General features: G+C 28.4%; 1 protein-coding gene across 1 annotated transcript in view; it reads right to left on the bottom strand.

The window, feature by feature from the left end:
* The window catches only part of LOC119608859 (cadherin-99C), a 110,779-nt gene that overhangs the window by 47,542 nt on the left and 50,810 nt on the right, over window positions 1-12,427 (bottom strand). The window lies entirely within an intron of this gene.

Genomic DNA, 12,427 nt, shown 5'->3' on the forward strand with positions numbered 1-12,427 from the left:
ATTACATATAAGTTTTGAAATCGGTCCATATAGTTAGGGTCAGTTAGTTAATTCATCTGGAACTATATTCTGCAGCTAAAATTCATAAAGCTTTCGTAAAATTTACCAAAACGGTGTATTAATAACTGTCTTTAAAGGGTACTACAGTTTCGCCTTAGCCGACACTTATGTAGTTTCTTACACAATTTTTTTCTCTATTTCTTTTATTTGCAACACATGCTTTCTTTAAATGGTATAAAATCATCAAGCATGTTTGTGTAATAGAGTGCAAAAAAATGATAAATAAATAACGAAACTTTAACAATAATAACAACAAAAAAGTTTTAAGTTTAAACATTCTATGTACAGCATTTACCATAAATTAATTTGTTGCTAAAGTTAGATGATGCTTGCAGCATACAAAAATGAATGAGTGCAACGACAACAAACAGCTAAGGAGATAGAGTCCAGCAGCAGAGACAACAAGAAAGCTGCCTAAGTCGTAAATAAGAAGGTTGTTACAGAAAAGGGCTTATTAGGTAAATATGGCGGCAGAAGTGGGAAACAGTGAGAGAAATATTGTGGCGAAAGCTTTTTTGTGGAAAGGGATTTAAGCATTTTTTTGTGAAAAGTGATTTTATTAAAAAGTCTTTTAGAAAAGAGCTTTTCGAGTAAAAAAAGCTTTACAGTAAACGGTTTTAGTAAACATCTTGTTTTAGTGAAAGCTTTTGTAGTAAATGGAGAGCAAAAAATTATAAACAACTAACGAAACTTTAATAACAATAAGGACTACAATAATAGTAAGAACAAAAAGTTTTAAGTTTGAACAATCTATGTACAGCATTTACCATAAAGACACGAGACAACAAAAATGCTGGCAAAGTCGTAAATAAGAAGGTTGTTACGGAAAAGGGCTTATTACTTAAATATGGCTACAGTAGTGGCAAATAGTAAGAGAAATGTTATGCCGAAAGCTTTTTTGTGGAAAGGGATTTAAGCATTTTTTTGGTGAAAAGTGATTTTAGTAAAAAGTCTTTTAGAAAAGAGCTTTTCGAGTAAAAAGCTTTTAAGAGGAATATTGTGGAAAAGCTTTTTCTATGGAAACTTGATTTATTAAATGATTTTTATTAAAAAATGCTTTACAGAAAACGGTTTTAGTAAACATGTTACTTTAAGGAAAGCTTTTGTAGTAAAAATCTTTTTTATGAAAAGCTTTTCTAGTAAACTTCTATTTAATAAAAAAGCTTTTTAAAAAAAAATCATAAAAAGCTTTCTAATTAAAGAACTAAAAGCTTTTTAGTAAAACATTTTTATTACAAAACTTTTCTAATAAACATTTTTTATTTTAAAATTTTCTTAATATAGAATTAAGAAGAATGTGTTTGCAAAACCTTTTTAATAAAAAACTTTCTTATTCAAAAGTTAGTTTTAGCAAAGAAAGCGTTGTGTTATATGAAAAGCTTTTTTAAGTATTTTTCATTAAAAGCTTTCTACGTAAAGAACCAAAAGCTTTTTAGTAAAGAATGTTTAATACAAACGTTTTAATGTAAAAAGTTCTTTCATTAAAAGCTTCACAATATGGAATACATATTTTTTTATAAAAAACTTTTTTATTAAATTTTTTTTTAAGGAAAAGCCTTTTTATTAACCCCCTTTTATAATTAAAGATTTGATTTGAAAAAGCTTTCTTAGTAAAAAGTCTGAAAGCTTTCTTAGTAAAAAATTGTTAATAAAACATTTATTAATATAAGAAAACTTTCATAGTAAAACATGAACTTTTTTAGTAAATTTATTTTATAAAAAACTTTTTAGTGAAAGCTTTAAAAAAGCTGTAAAGTAAAAAAGCCTTTTATAATAAATCACGGTTAAAAAAAAAGCATTTTTAAACGAAATTTAAGAAAAAACACATAATTTCTTGTAAAAAGCTTTTACAGAGATAAAACATTGTAAAAAACTTTCAAAAGATGAAAGCGTAAAAATATTTAATAAACTGTTTTTAGGTAAAAACATTGTGTAACAAAAAATTTCAATAAAGGGCTTTTTTTAAAATTTTTAGTAAAAGCTTTTATAGTAAACAAAATTTAATGTATTTTTTTTCAGTACATTCTTCTTAAATAAGACTTAAACTTCAAAAAGCTTTAAGAGCAAAATATAATTAAGTAAATGTACCAAAAGCTTTTTTGTTTTAATAAAGTAAAAACTTTTTTCAAAATCCTCTAAAGATTTGCTGAGTGTGTTTTACTATCCACATTTTCAACAGCTACTACGAAATACATATTTATTTTCCTTAACTTAACAGCTTGTTGTCCATAAGCTTAGTTCTAGTTGCATTGCGTTCTGTTTTCATCGGCTGCTTACTTTAGTTTCAATGTCCCTTTTTCTATTTACGGAAAATAAAGGGAAAAGTACTCTAGAGTGCAAGTATCAAATGAAGAATGTTTATTTTAAGTCGGTTATAAAAAAACACAGAAAATTGTCTTCTGCTTCATCTATTGCTTCTTACAAGGCACACATCATCGTCGTCATTGGTAGTAGTTGTTATCGTCCATTGTCCAGTAATGTCCACAGTTGCCTTTATAAGTTCTGCGCACATACTCCTGGTTTTATTTAATTTCGTTGTAATATTAATCAGTTTTGAATTCTGTTAAATTCTTATAGTTCACTCATTTTCAGTTTATTGTAATGACAATGGACTCTTGGATGGCTGTTTGTTGTCATAAATGGTTATTGTGTTAATCATTGTGTTTCATACATTTATTCGTCTGTCTGTCTGTCCGTCCGTTCATTGGTTCCTCTGTCCAGGAGGCCTTTTATAGTTTAATAGAATATTTGTAGTTTCTTATGGTTAGTGCCAAGGGAAGAGGATTCTACTAGCCGTGTAAGAAATTGTAGTAGTTGTAGATATTAAGTTTGAATTACAAATTGTTATGGTTGTTTTTTTTTTCTTCTCAACTTTCCAGCCTCTTGTGGCATAAAATGTACGTGTAATTTAAAGTTACAATTGCTGGCTAGCGAGTGTGTATGGGATTCTGTGTTGAAAAGAATTTGGAAAATTTGTGTGTGAATTGTAACTGAAGGTTTGAAAAGAGAACTTAAAGGGCCATTTATGGTTTGGAGTAGGAGCAAAGTCTTTTCAAAATACCTTTTTGCGTTCGCGAAGTTATTCTCAACACATTAAACGATTGAAGAAATAATGATTTCGATTGAATTATTTATGGTTTTTAAGCTTTTCATGTCTGTCCGTGAGAAATTTTGAATGAAACTATTTTGAAAGAGAAGAAGTATTTTCACGAAATTAGCTCTTTCATAATTTAAAAAAATATAATATTTTCTAGAAAAGCTTTTTAAAAATGTATGTAATATACTTTTATTCCAAATACTTCATTTCATTAAAAGAGCTTTTTTCAGAGAAATATTTCATGTGCTAAGCTTCTACATATAATAAGAACAATTGTTCGTAAAAAGTACAAACTTTATGTTTTTTTGTTAAAAAGCTTTTGAATTTAGTTTTTAAATTATATTAATAAAAATAAATATTTAAATGAAAAGCTTTTTCAAAAACCATTTCTAATTACAAATATCTAAAAAATATTTTTGATAAAGCTTTTTATAAATAACTATTAGAAGGAAGCTTTTTATGAAAAACACTTTTTAAATGAAACATTTTTTAAAAGAGTTTAAAATCACAAAAAAAAATATTCAACAAAAAGCTTTTTTTTAAAAAAAACTTTATATTTCTTTCTTTTAAAAAGCTTTCTTTAAAAAAATAATTTTCCAAAAATTTTGTTCATACAGAATTTTAAAAAATTTTAAACAAAATTTTTAATAATCTAAAAAGCTTTGGAAAAAAGTTTCTTTACATAAGTGAAAGTAGAAAGCTTTCTACAAAAAAGCTTTTTCAAAACAAGTTCTTTACAAAAAAAAAGATTCTTACAAAAAGTAGTTTTAAAAAGTGTTTAGATAAAAAGAATTAAAAAAAGTTGATTATTTTATTTTTTGAAAAAGCTTTCTATATAGCTTTTAAAAAAACTATCACAACATAATCGACATATAAATGTTTTAAGGAAAACTGTATAATAAGAATAAACGTTTTGTTGAAATGTGTCTATAAATAAGAAAAAGCTTTAAAAGAATTTCTGACAAAATTAAAAAAGAACTTTTTTACACAAAAGCTCTTAAAAAGCTTTCTATGCAAAAGCTTTTAAATGTTTTATACAAAAGCTTTGAAAAATGAGTTTACACAAAATTAAAAAAGAACTTTTGTTACAAATAGATTCACAAAACTTTTAAAAAGCTTGTTAGACAAAAGCTTTAAAAGTTTTTTATGTAAAAGCTTTAAAAAGCTTTTTATACAAAAGTTTTAAACAGCTTTTTATACAAAAGCTATAAAAAGCTTTTTATTCAAAAGCTTTAAATAGTTTTTTATACAAAAGCTTTAAAAAGCTTTTTATACAAAAGCTTTAAAAAGCTTTTTAGACAAAAGCTTTAAAAAGTATTTTATACAAAAGCTTTAAAAAGCTTTTTATACAAAATCTTTAAAAACTTTTTTATGCAAAAGCTTTAAAAAGCTTTTTATACAAAAACTTTAAAAAGCTTTTTATACAAAAGCTTTAAAAAGCTTTTAATACAAAAGCTTTAAAAAGCTTTTTATATAAAAGCTTTGAAAAATTTGCTTACACAAAGGCGTTAAAAAAGTTTTTTCTCAAAACCAACATTCTTTGAAAAAGCTTTGGAAAACATTTTTATTTTACTAAAATTACTTTGTTTTTATTATTTTAAACTTCAAACTTATTTAAATGTCTTTTAGAATAAAAAAAACTTCTTATTAGCATTTTAAATTTTCAAATTATTTAAATTTTTGCTTAAGCACAAACTAAGTGTTGCTTGAACTCCTATAATAAGCCAAACAAATGTCAAACTAAAAAGTTTTGCTAAAACACAACACCCAACAATAGAATTTCAAAGCAACCAAAAACAACACAGCTATGGGACTACACTTTTAAAATGGCCACACAAATGTATAAAATCGCACTCAATATTTTACAAACGACATATAAGAAGGCACATTGGAAAAACCATAATAACACCAGCCAACAAAGTCAAACGACCAACCACTCACACAAAGTGCATAAAAAATGTGCAAAAAATTATATATAAAAAAAATAAAAGAATATCAATAATACTTTACATTTCAACAAATACCCAGAGAGTCACAATGCTGACAGAATCGGACAAAAAAATATTAAAAACTTTAAATACAAAAAACTGTTTAAAGCTAAACAAACGAGGCAACAAAAGAAAAAAAAAAAAAAAACTTAACGAAATCAAAAGATAAAAAAATGAGCAGCAACAAAAATTTGTCTTTTTCAAATATAATCCTTTATAGGAGGGATTTTGTTTTAAAAGCCACACATAAATTGTTTATAGAAAATGGTTAAAGTATTAAAATGAAGAAGATACAAAACAAGATAGACAGAATTGCACAATTGGACGGACAGATAGAGGGACAGACGGTCGGACGGACGGACTTACTACTAGTGGTTTTATAGAAAAATATACATTTGTGGCCTGGTCATACAAATATGTAAGTATTTTTTTTTTTTATTTTTATATAATATTTATTTGTTTATTTTTGTTTTGTTGGCATGGTTTGGTTTGTTTGTTTGTGTTGAATTGCGACATATGAATGCAATTTAAATATTTGCTGTATTTTAGCTTGATCTTTACATGGTTTTCATAAATTATTCATATTAAAAGCAAGAAAATAAAAAAAATAGAATTAAATAAAAAAACGTTGCGCAAAAAACTAAACGGCAGCTGAAAGAAATACAATATGTAGAAAAACATCGACTAAAAGGAAAAACTTCATGGCTTGAAATACACAATAAAGCAGACTGTTTTTTTTTAAAGAAAATACATTTTTCTTAGTTTTATTCATTTTCTTTGTAAGAAAACCAGAAATAATAGAAAATTATTAGATAGTACAAGAGTGAGCTAAAGTGTCGTTTCATGTTTTCGTATTTAAGATAATTCTAGTAGAAATAGAAACTATTTCAAGATTATTTAACTGTTTTCTATATTTTTCATATTTTTTATTTAAATTAAATTCATTGCACATTAAACTTTAACTTTCTTTTTTGAATATTCTTGTTCTCTAATACTGATGATGTCATCTACTTCTTTCTTTGCTCCTTCTAATGTCACCAAATATTTTATATTATTTAATTTTCACATAAGCCTCTTTTGTAGAGTCTTCGTTAAAGTGTAGAGGTCTTTTTGATAAAGTTTTTTTTAACCAAAAAATGATTTATAAGCCTGATGAGCAAAAAGTTCATTTAAATGTTTCTTTTTAGAAACAAAAGACTTAGCACACAAACTTGTTTAGTTGTCAGTTTTGCTTTATAGATTTATGCTGTGTGGCGTATTTGATTCTGTGTGTGTGTATGTTTTTAGATTGGTGACAAATGTCAAGAACAAGTTAGTTTGAAATCTATCCTAAAATGTGATTTATAACGGTTTAATATGCAATTGATCCCCAAAAGATTTATAGCTATTGGGTAGGGGTGAGAAGAGAAACTACATAAAATTTCAAATTTGTTTCGCTTGAAAAATAATTTCCTCAATATCTAATTTAAATTAATTTTGTGAAACATTTAATAAAATGTAATATTAGAGGTCTACATAGTGGAAATTCCGTTCCGATAAAGCAACGCATCCCTTCATACAGAATAATAGTGGAAAATTTCTGTCATCTAGCATTTTATGTTTGGGCTATACAGTGATCATTTTAGAATGTAATATATATTTTTATGGATCTACGGTAAATATTTCTATTTGTTAACTGTGTAACTTGAAAATGAACACCGAAACTTACGGCGAATCTATTCCATCGTTATCAGCGATAAATGGTTTTCCAGTACAGACGTGTGATTTTAAAATGGAGGATTGTCCGGGCCAACCAAAAAATTTTGATGACCAGTAATTAGTTAGTTAGTTAGTCAGTTAGTTAGTTAGTTAGTTAGTTAGTTAGTTAGTTAGTTAGTTTGTTTGTTTGTTTGTTTGTTAGTTAGTTAGTTAGTTAGTTAGTTAGTTAGTTAGTTAGTTAGTTAGTTAGTTAGTTAGTTAGTTAGTTAGTTAGTTAGTTAGTTAGTTAGTTAGTTAGTAGTTAGTTAGTTAGTTAGTTAGTTAGTTAGTTAGTTAGTTAGTTAGTTAGTTAGTTAGTTAGTTAGTTAGTAGTTAGTTAGTTAGTTAGTTAGTTAGTTAGTTAGTAGTTAGTTAGTTAGTTAGTTAGTTAGTTAGTAGTTAGTTAGTTAGTTAGTTAGTTAGTTAGTTAGTTAGTTAGTTAGTTAGTTAGTTAGTAGTTAGTTAGTTAGTTAGTTAGTTAGTTAGTTAGTTAGTTAGTTAGTTAGTAGTTAGTTAGTTAGTTAGTTAGTTAGTTAGTTAGTTAGTTAGTTAGTTAGTTAGTTAGTTAGTTAGTTAGTTAGTTAGTTAGTTAGTTAGTTAGTTAGTTAGTTAGTAGTTAGTTAGTTAGTTAGTTAGTTAGTTAGTTAGTTAGTTAGTAGTTAGTTAGTTAGTTAGTTAGTTAGTTAGTTAGTAGTTAGTTAGTTAGTTAGTTAGTTAGTTAGTAGTTAGTTAGTTAGTTAGTTAGTTAGTTAGTTAGTTAGTTAGTAGTTAGTTAGTTAGTTAGTTAGTTAGTTAGTTAGTTAGTTAGTTAGTTAGTTAGTTAGTTAGTTAGTTAGTTAGTTAGTTAGTTAGTTAGTTAGTTAGTTAGTTAGTTAGTTAGTTAGTAGTTAGTTAGTTAGTTAGTTAGTTAGTTAGTTAGTTAGTTAGTTAGTTAGTTAGTTAGTTAGTTAGTTAGTTACTTTCTTTGTTAGTTTGCATTATCAGTTATCCAAAGTTCTAAAAATTGGGAACGTTTGGAATTTTTTGCACTTTGTTAATCTAGGATCCACTAAAAACATAAACTAACGAATATTTCCTCTTCATAAAAATTTCTCAGTTACTAATCAATGGTTATTTTCTAACAGCAGATTATAAATTATTAAAATTTAAATAAATTGTGACTTTTTTCTTCTCCAACCTAATAATATATACATACATAATGGTAAACACCCCATTGTTTGAAACCGAAAAAATCAGCATTCGAAATTTAGCTACATTCTTCGTTTTTACCAACAATTCTTTCACAGTTTTTTTTTCAAGGAAGAAGGTTATAAACCAAGAAAAATCTAAAGAAAAAACAACAACAAAGTCTAAAATACATACATATATTATAACCTTTATAATAGATTATAACACGACGCGTGCGCTCATGCGCAAAAACATGCCACATAAAATTTGCAACAGTGATATATGCAAAGTGTACAAAGAAAAACAGAAAAAAGCTTTAAGGCATAAAGAATGATGTTTTCGATTCTTTGAAGATTTATAGCAGTGAGGGGAACACGCAACTTACTCGTGGATAAGCCACACTTAGTATTTTAATGAAAACGAGTACAAACATAGCCATATGATCATTTAGTTGTTTAAGCACCCTTATAAAGTATTTTAAAAGACTACCCATCACTGTCCTATTATACACGTGCATTGTCTTTAAACAAACAAATAAAATTCTATTTGATTTCCACTTCGGCTTTAGTTTTCTAATGCTTCTAAGATCGAAATGTGCCTTTTGCAAAAGGTGGTAAACATGTTTGTTTAGCCCAAAAACTCCAACCAGGAAAAAAGTTCAAAGTTCATCACAATTTAACCTGAAAATCAAACAAAATCAAAGCCATATACTATGAGCCAATAAAAGGAGTTTGTAAAGTTGGAAGAAAAGGAAAATAAATAGTAATTGGTTTTTAGCGATGAACTTTTCGTATTCCCATTTAGTGTAGATCATCGCGACTGGTGCATCTTTTATAGGGAATTTCTTTTTATATATAAGATTCCATTTAAAACATGTTTGTAACATGACTAGGGCACTTAAAAGTGTGGGAGAATTCATAGTAATTGCAAATATTAGCAAAAAAAAAAAATAATACGAAACTGAAAACAAATAAAAGATTTATATGTGAAGCCAAACAAAAATGAGTGTGGGTGCTTACCATACAGGTAAGTTTATATATGAAATGAACAAAAAATTCTTTTGAAAAATATTTACAGCTGATGGTGAATTATTTTTAAAATTAGTTGAAAAAGTCTTTGATCGGTTATGCTGGCAATTAAATTGCCCTTAATGTATAAAATTATCACCATTCTCGAGCAGGTCTTGCAAATATTCCAGCTATGTTTCACTAGTTTTGATTTCAACAAAATATGGAGAAGACTATAGACTATACTATAGACTAGACTATAGACTAGACTATAGACTAGACTATAGAGTAGACTATAAACTAGACTATAGACAAGACTATAGACTAGTCTATAGACTAGACTATAGACTAGACTATAGGACTAGACTATAGGACTAGACCTACACGGACTAGACTATAGACTAGACTAAAGACAGGACTATAGACTAGACTATAGACTAGACTATAGACTAGGACTATAGGACTAGACTATGAGACTAGACTATAGACTAGACCTATAGAATAGACTATAGACTAGACTATAGACTAGACTATCGACTAGACTATAGACTAGACTATAGACTAGACTATAGACTAGACTATAGACTAGACTATAGACAGACTAGAGGACTAGACTAGACTAGACTATAGACTAGGACTATAAGACCTAGGCCTATAGACTAGACTATAGACTAGACTATAGACTAGACTATAGGACTAGTACTAGAGGACTAGACTATAAACTAGACTATAGACTAGACTATAGACTAGGACTATAGACTAGACTATAGACTAGACTATAGACTAGGACTATAGACTAGACTCTAGACTAGACTATAGACTAGACTATAGACTAGACTATAGCCTAGACTATAGACTAGACTAGACTCAGACTATAGACTAGACTATAGACTAGACTATAGACTAGACTATAGACTAGACTATAGACTAACTTAGACTAGACTATAGACTAGACTATAGACTAGACTAGAGACTAGACTATAGACTAGACTATAGACTAGACTATAACTAGACTATAGACTAGACTATAGACTAGACTATAGACTAGACTATAGACTAGACTATAGACTAGACTATAAGCCTAGACTATAGACTAGACTATAGTACTAGACTATGACTAGACTATAGACGAGACTATAGACTAGACTATAGACTAGACTATATAGACTAGACTATAGACTAGACTAATAGACTAGACTATAGACTAGACTATAGACTAGACTATAGACTAGACTATAGACTAGACTATAGACTAGACTATAGCTAGACTATAGACTAGACTATAGACTAGACTATAGACTAGACTATAGACTAGACTATAGACTAGACTTATAGACGAGACTATAGATAGACTAGACTAGACTAGACTATAGACTAGACTATAGACTAGACTATAGACTAGACTAATAGACTAGACTATAGACCTAGACTATAGACTAGACTATAGACTAGACTATAGACTAGACTATAGACCTAGACTATAGACTAGACTATAGACTAGACTATAGACTAGACTATAGACTAGACTAGACTATAGACTAGACTATAGACTAGACTATAGACTAGACTATAGACTAGACTATAGACTAGACTATAGACTAGACTATAGACTAGACTATAGACTAGACTATAGACTAGACTATAGACTAGACTATAGACTAGACTATAGACTAGACTATAGACTAGACTATAGACTAGACTATAGACTAGACTATAGACTAGACTAGACTATAGACTAGACTAGACTATAGACTAGACTAGACTATAGACTAGACTAGACTATAGACTAGACTAGACTATAGACTAGACTATAGACTAGACTATAGACTAGACTATAGACTAGACTATAGACTAGACTATAGACTAGACTATAGACTAGACTATAGACTAGACTATAGACTAGACTATAGACTAGACTATAGACTAGTCTATAGACTAGACTATAGACTAGACTATAGACTAGACTATAGACTAGACTATAGACTAGACTATAGACTAGACTATAGACTAGACTATAGACTAGACTAGACTATAGACTAGACTATAGACTAGACTATAGACTAGACTATAGACTAGACTATAGACCAGACTATAGACTGACTATAGACTAGACTATAGACTAGACTATAGACTAGACTATAGACTAGACTATAGACTAGACTATAGACTAGACTATAGACTATGACTATAGACCAGACTATAGACTAGACTATAGACTAGACTATAGACTAGACTATAGACTAGACTATAGACTAGACTATAGACTGACTATAGACTAGACTATAGACTAGACTATAGACTAACTATAGACTAGACTATAGACTAGACTATAGACTAGACTATAGACTAGACTATAGACTAGACTATAGACTAGACTATAGACTAGACTATAGACTAGACTATAGACTAGACTATAGACTAGACTATAGACTAGACTATAGACTAGACTATAGACTAGACTATAGACTAGACTATAGACTAGACTATAGACTAGACTATGACTAGACTATAGACTAGACTATAGACTAGACTATAGACTAGACTATAGACTAGACTATAGACTAGAACTATAGACTAGACTATAGACTAGACTATAGACTAGACTATAGACTAGACTATAGACTAGACTATAGACTAGACTATAGACTATAGACTAGACTATAGACTAGACTATAGACTAGACTATAGACTAGACTATAGACTAGACTATAGACTAGACTATAGACTAGACTATAGACTAGACTATAGACTGGACTATAGACTAGACTATAGACTAGACTATAGACTAGACTATAGACTAGACTATAGACTAGACTATAGACTAGACTATAGACTAGACTATAGACTAGACTATAGACTAGACTATAGACTAGACTATAGACTAGACTATAGACTAGACTATAGACTAGACTATAGACTAGACTATAGACTAGACTATAGACTAGATAGACTAGACTATAGACTAGACTATAGACTAGACTATAGACTAGACTATAGACTAGACTATAGACTAGACTATAGACTAGACTATAGACTAGACTATAGACTAGACTATAGACTAGACTATAGACTAGACTATAGACTAGACTATAGACTAGACTATAGACTAGACTAGAAGACTAGACTATAGACTAGACTATAGACTAGACTATAGACTAGACTATAGACTAGACTATAGACTAGACTATAGACTAGACTATAGACTAGACTATAGACTAGACTATAGACTAGACTATAGACTAGACTATAGACTAGACTATAGACTAGACTATAGACTAGACTATAGACTAGACTATAGACTAGACTATAGACTAGACTATAGACTAGACTATAGACTAGACTATAGACTAGACTATAGACTAGACTATAGA

This window comes from Lucilia sericata, unplaced genomic scaffold (assembly GCF_015586225.1).
Source record: "Lucilia sericata isolate MDLA Ls3-8-SP2 unplaced genomic scaffold, ASM1558622v1 Contig000891F_arrow, whole genome shotgun sequence".
Lineage (NCBI taxonomy): Eukaryota > Metazoa > Arthropoda > Insecta > Diptera > Calliphoridae > Lucilia > Lucilia sericata.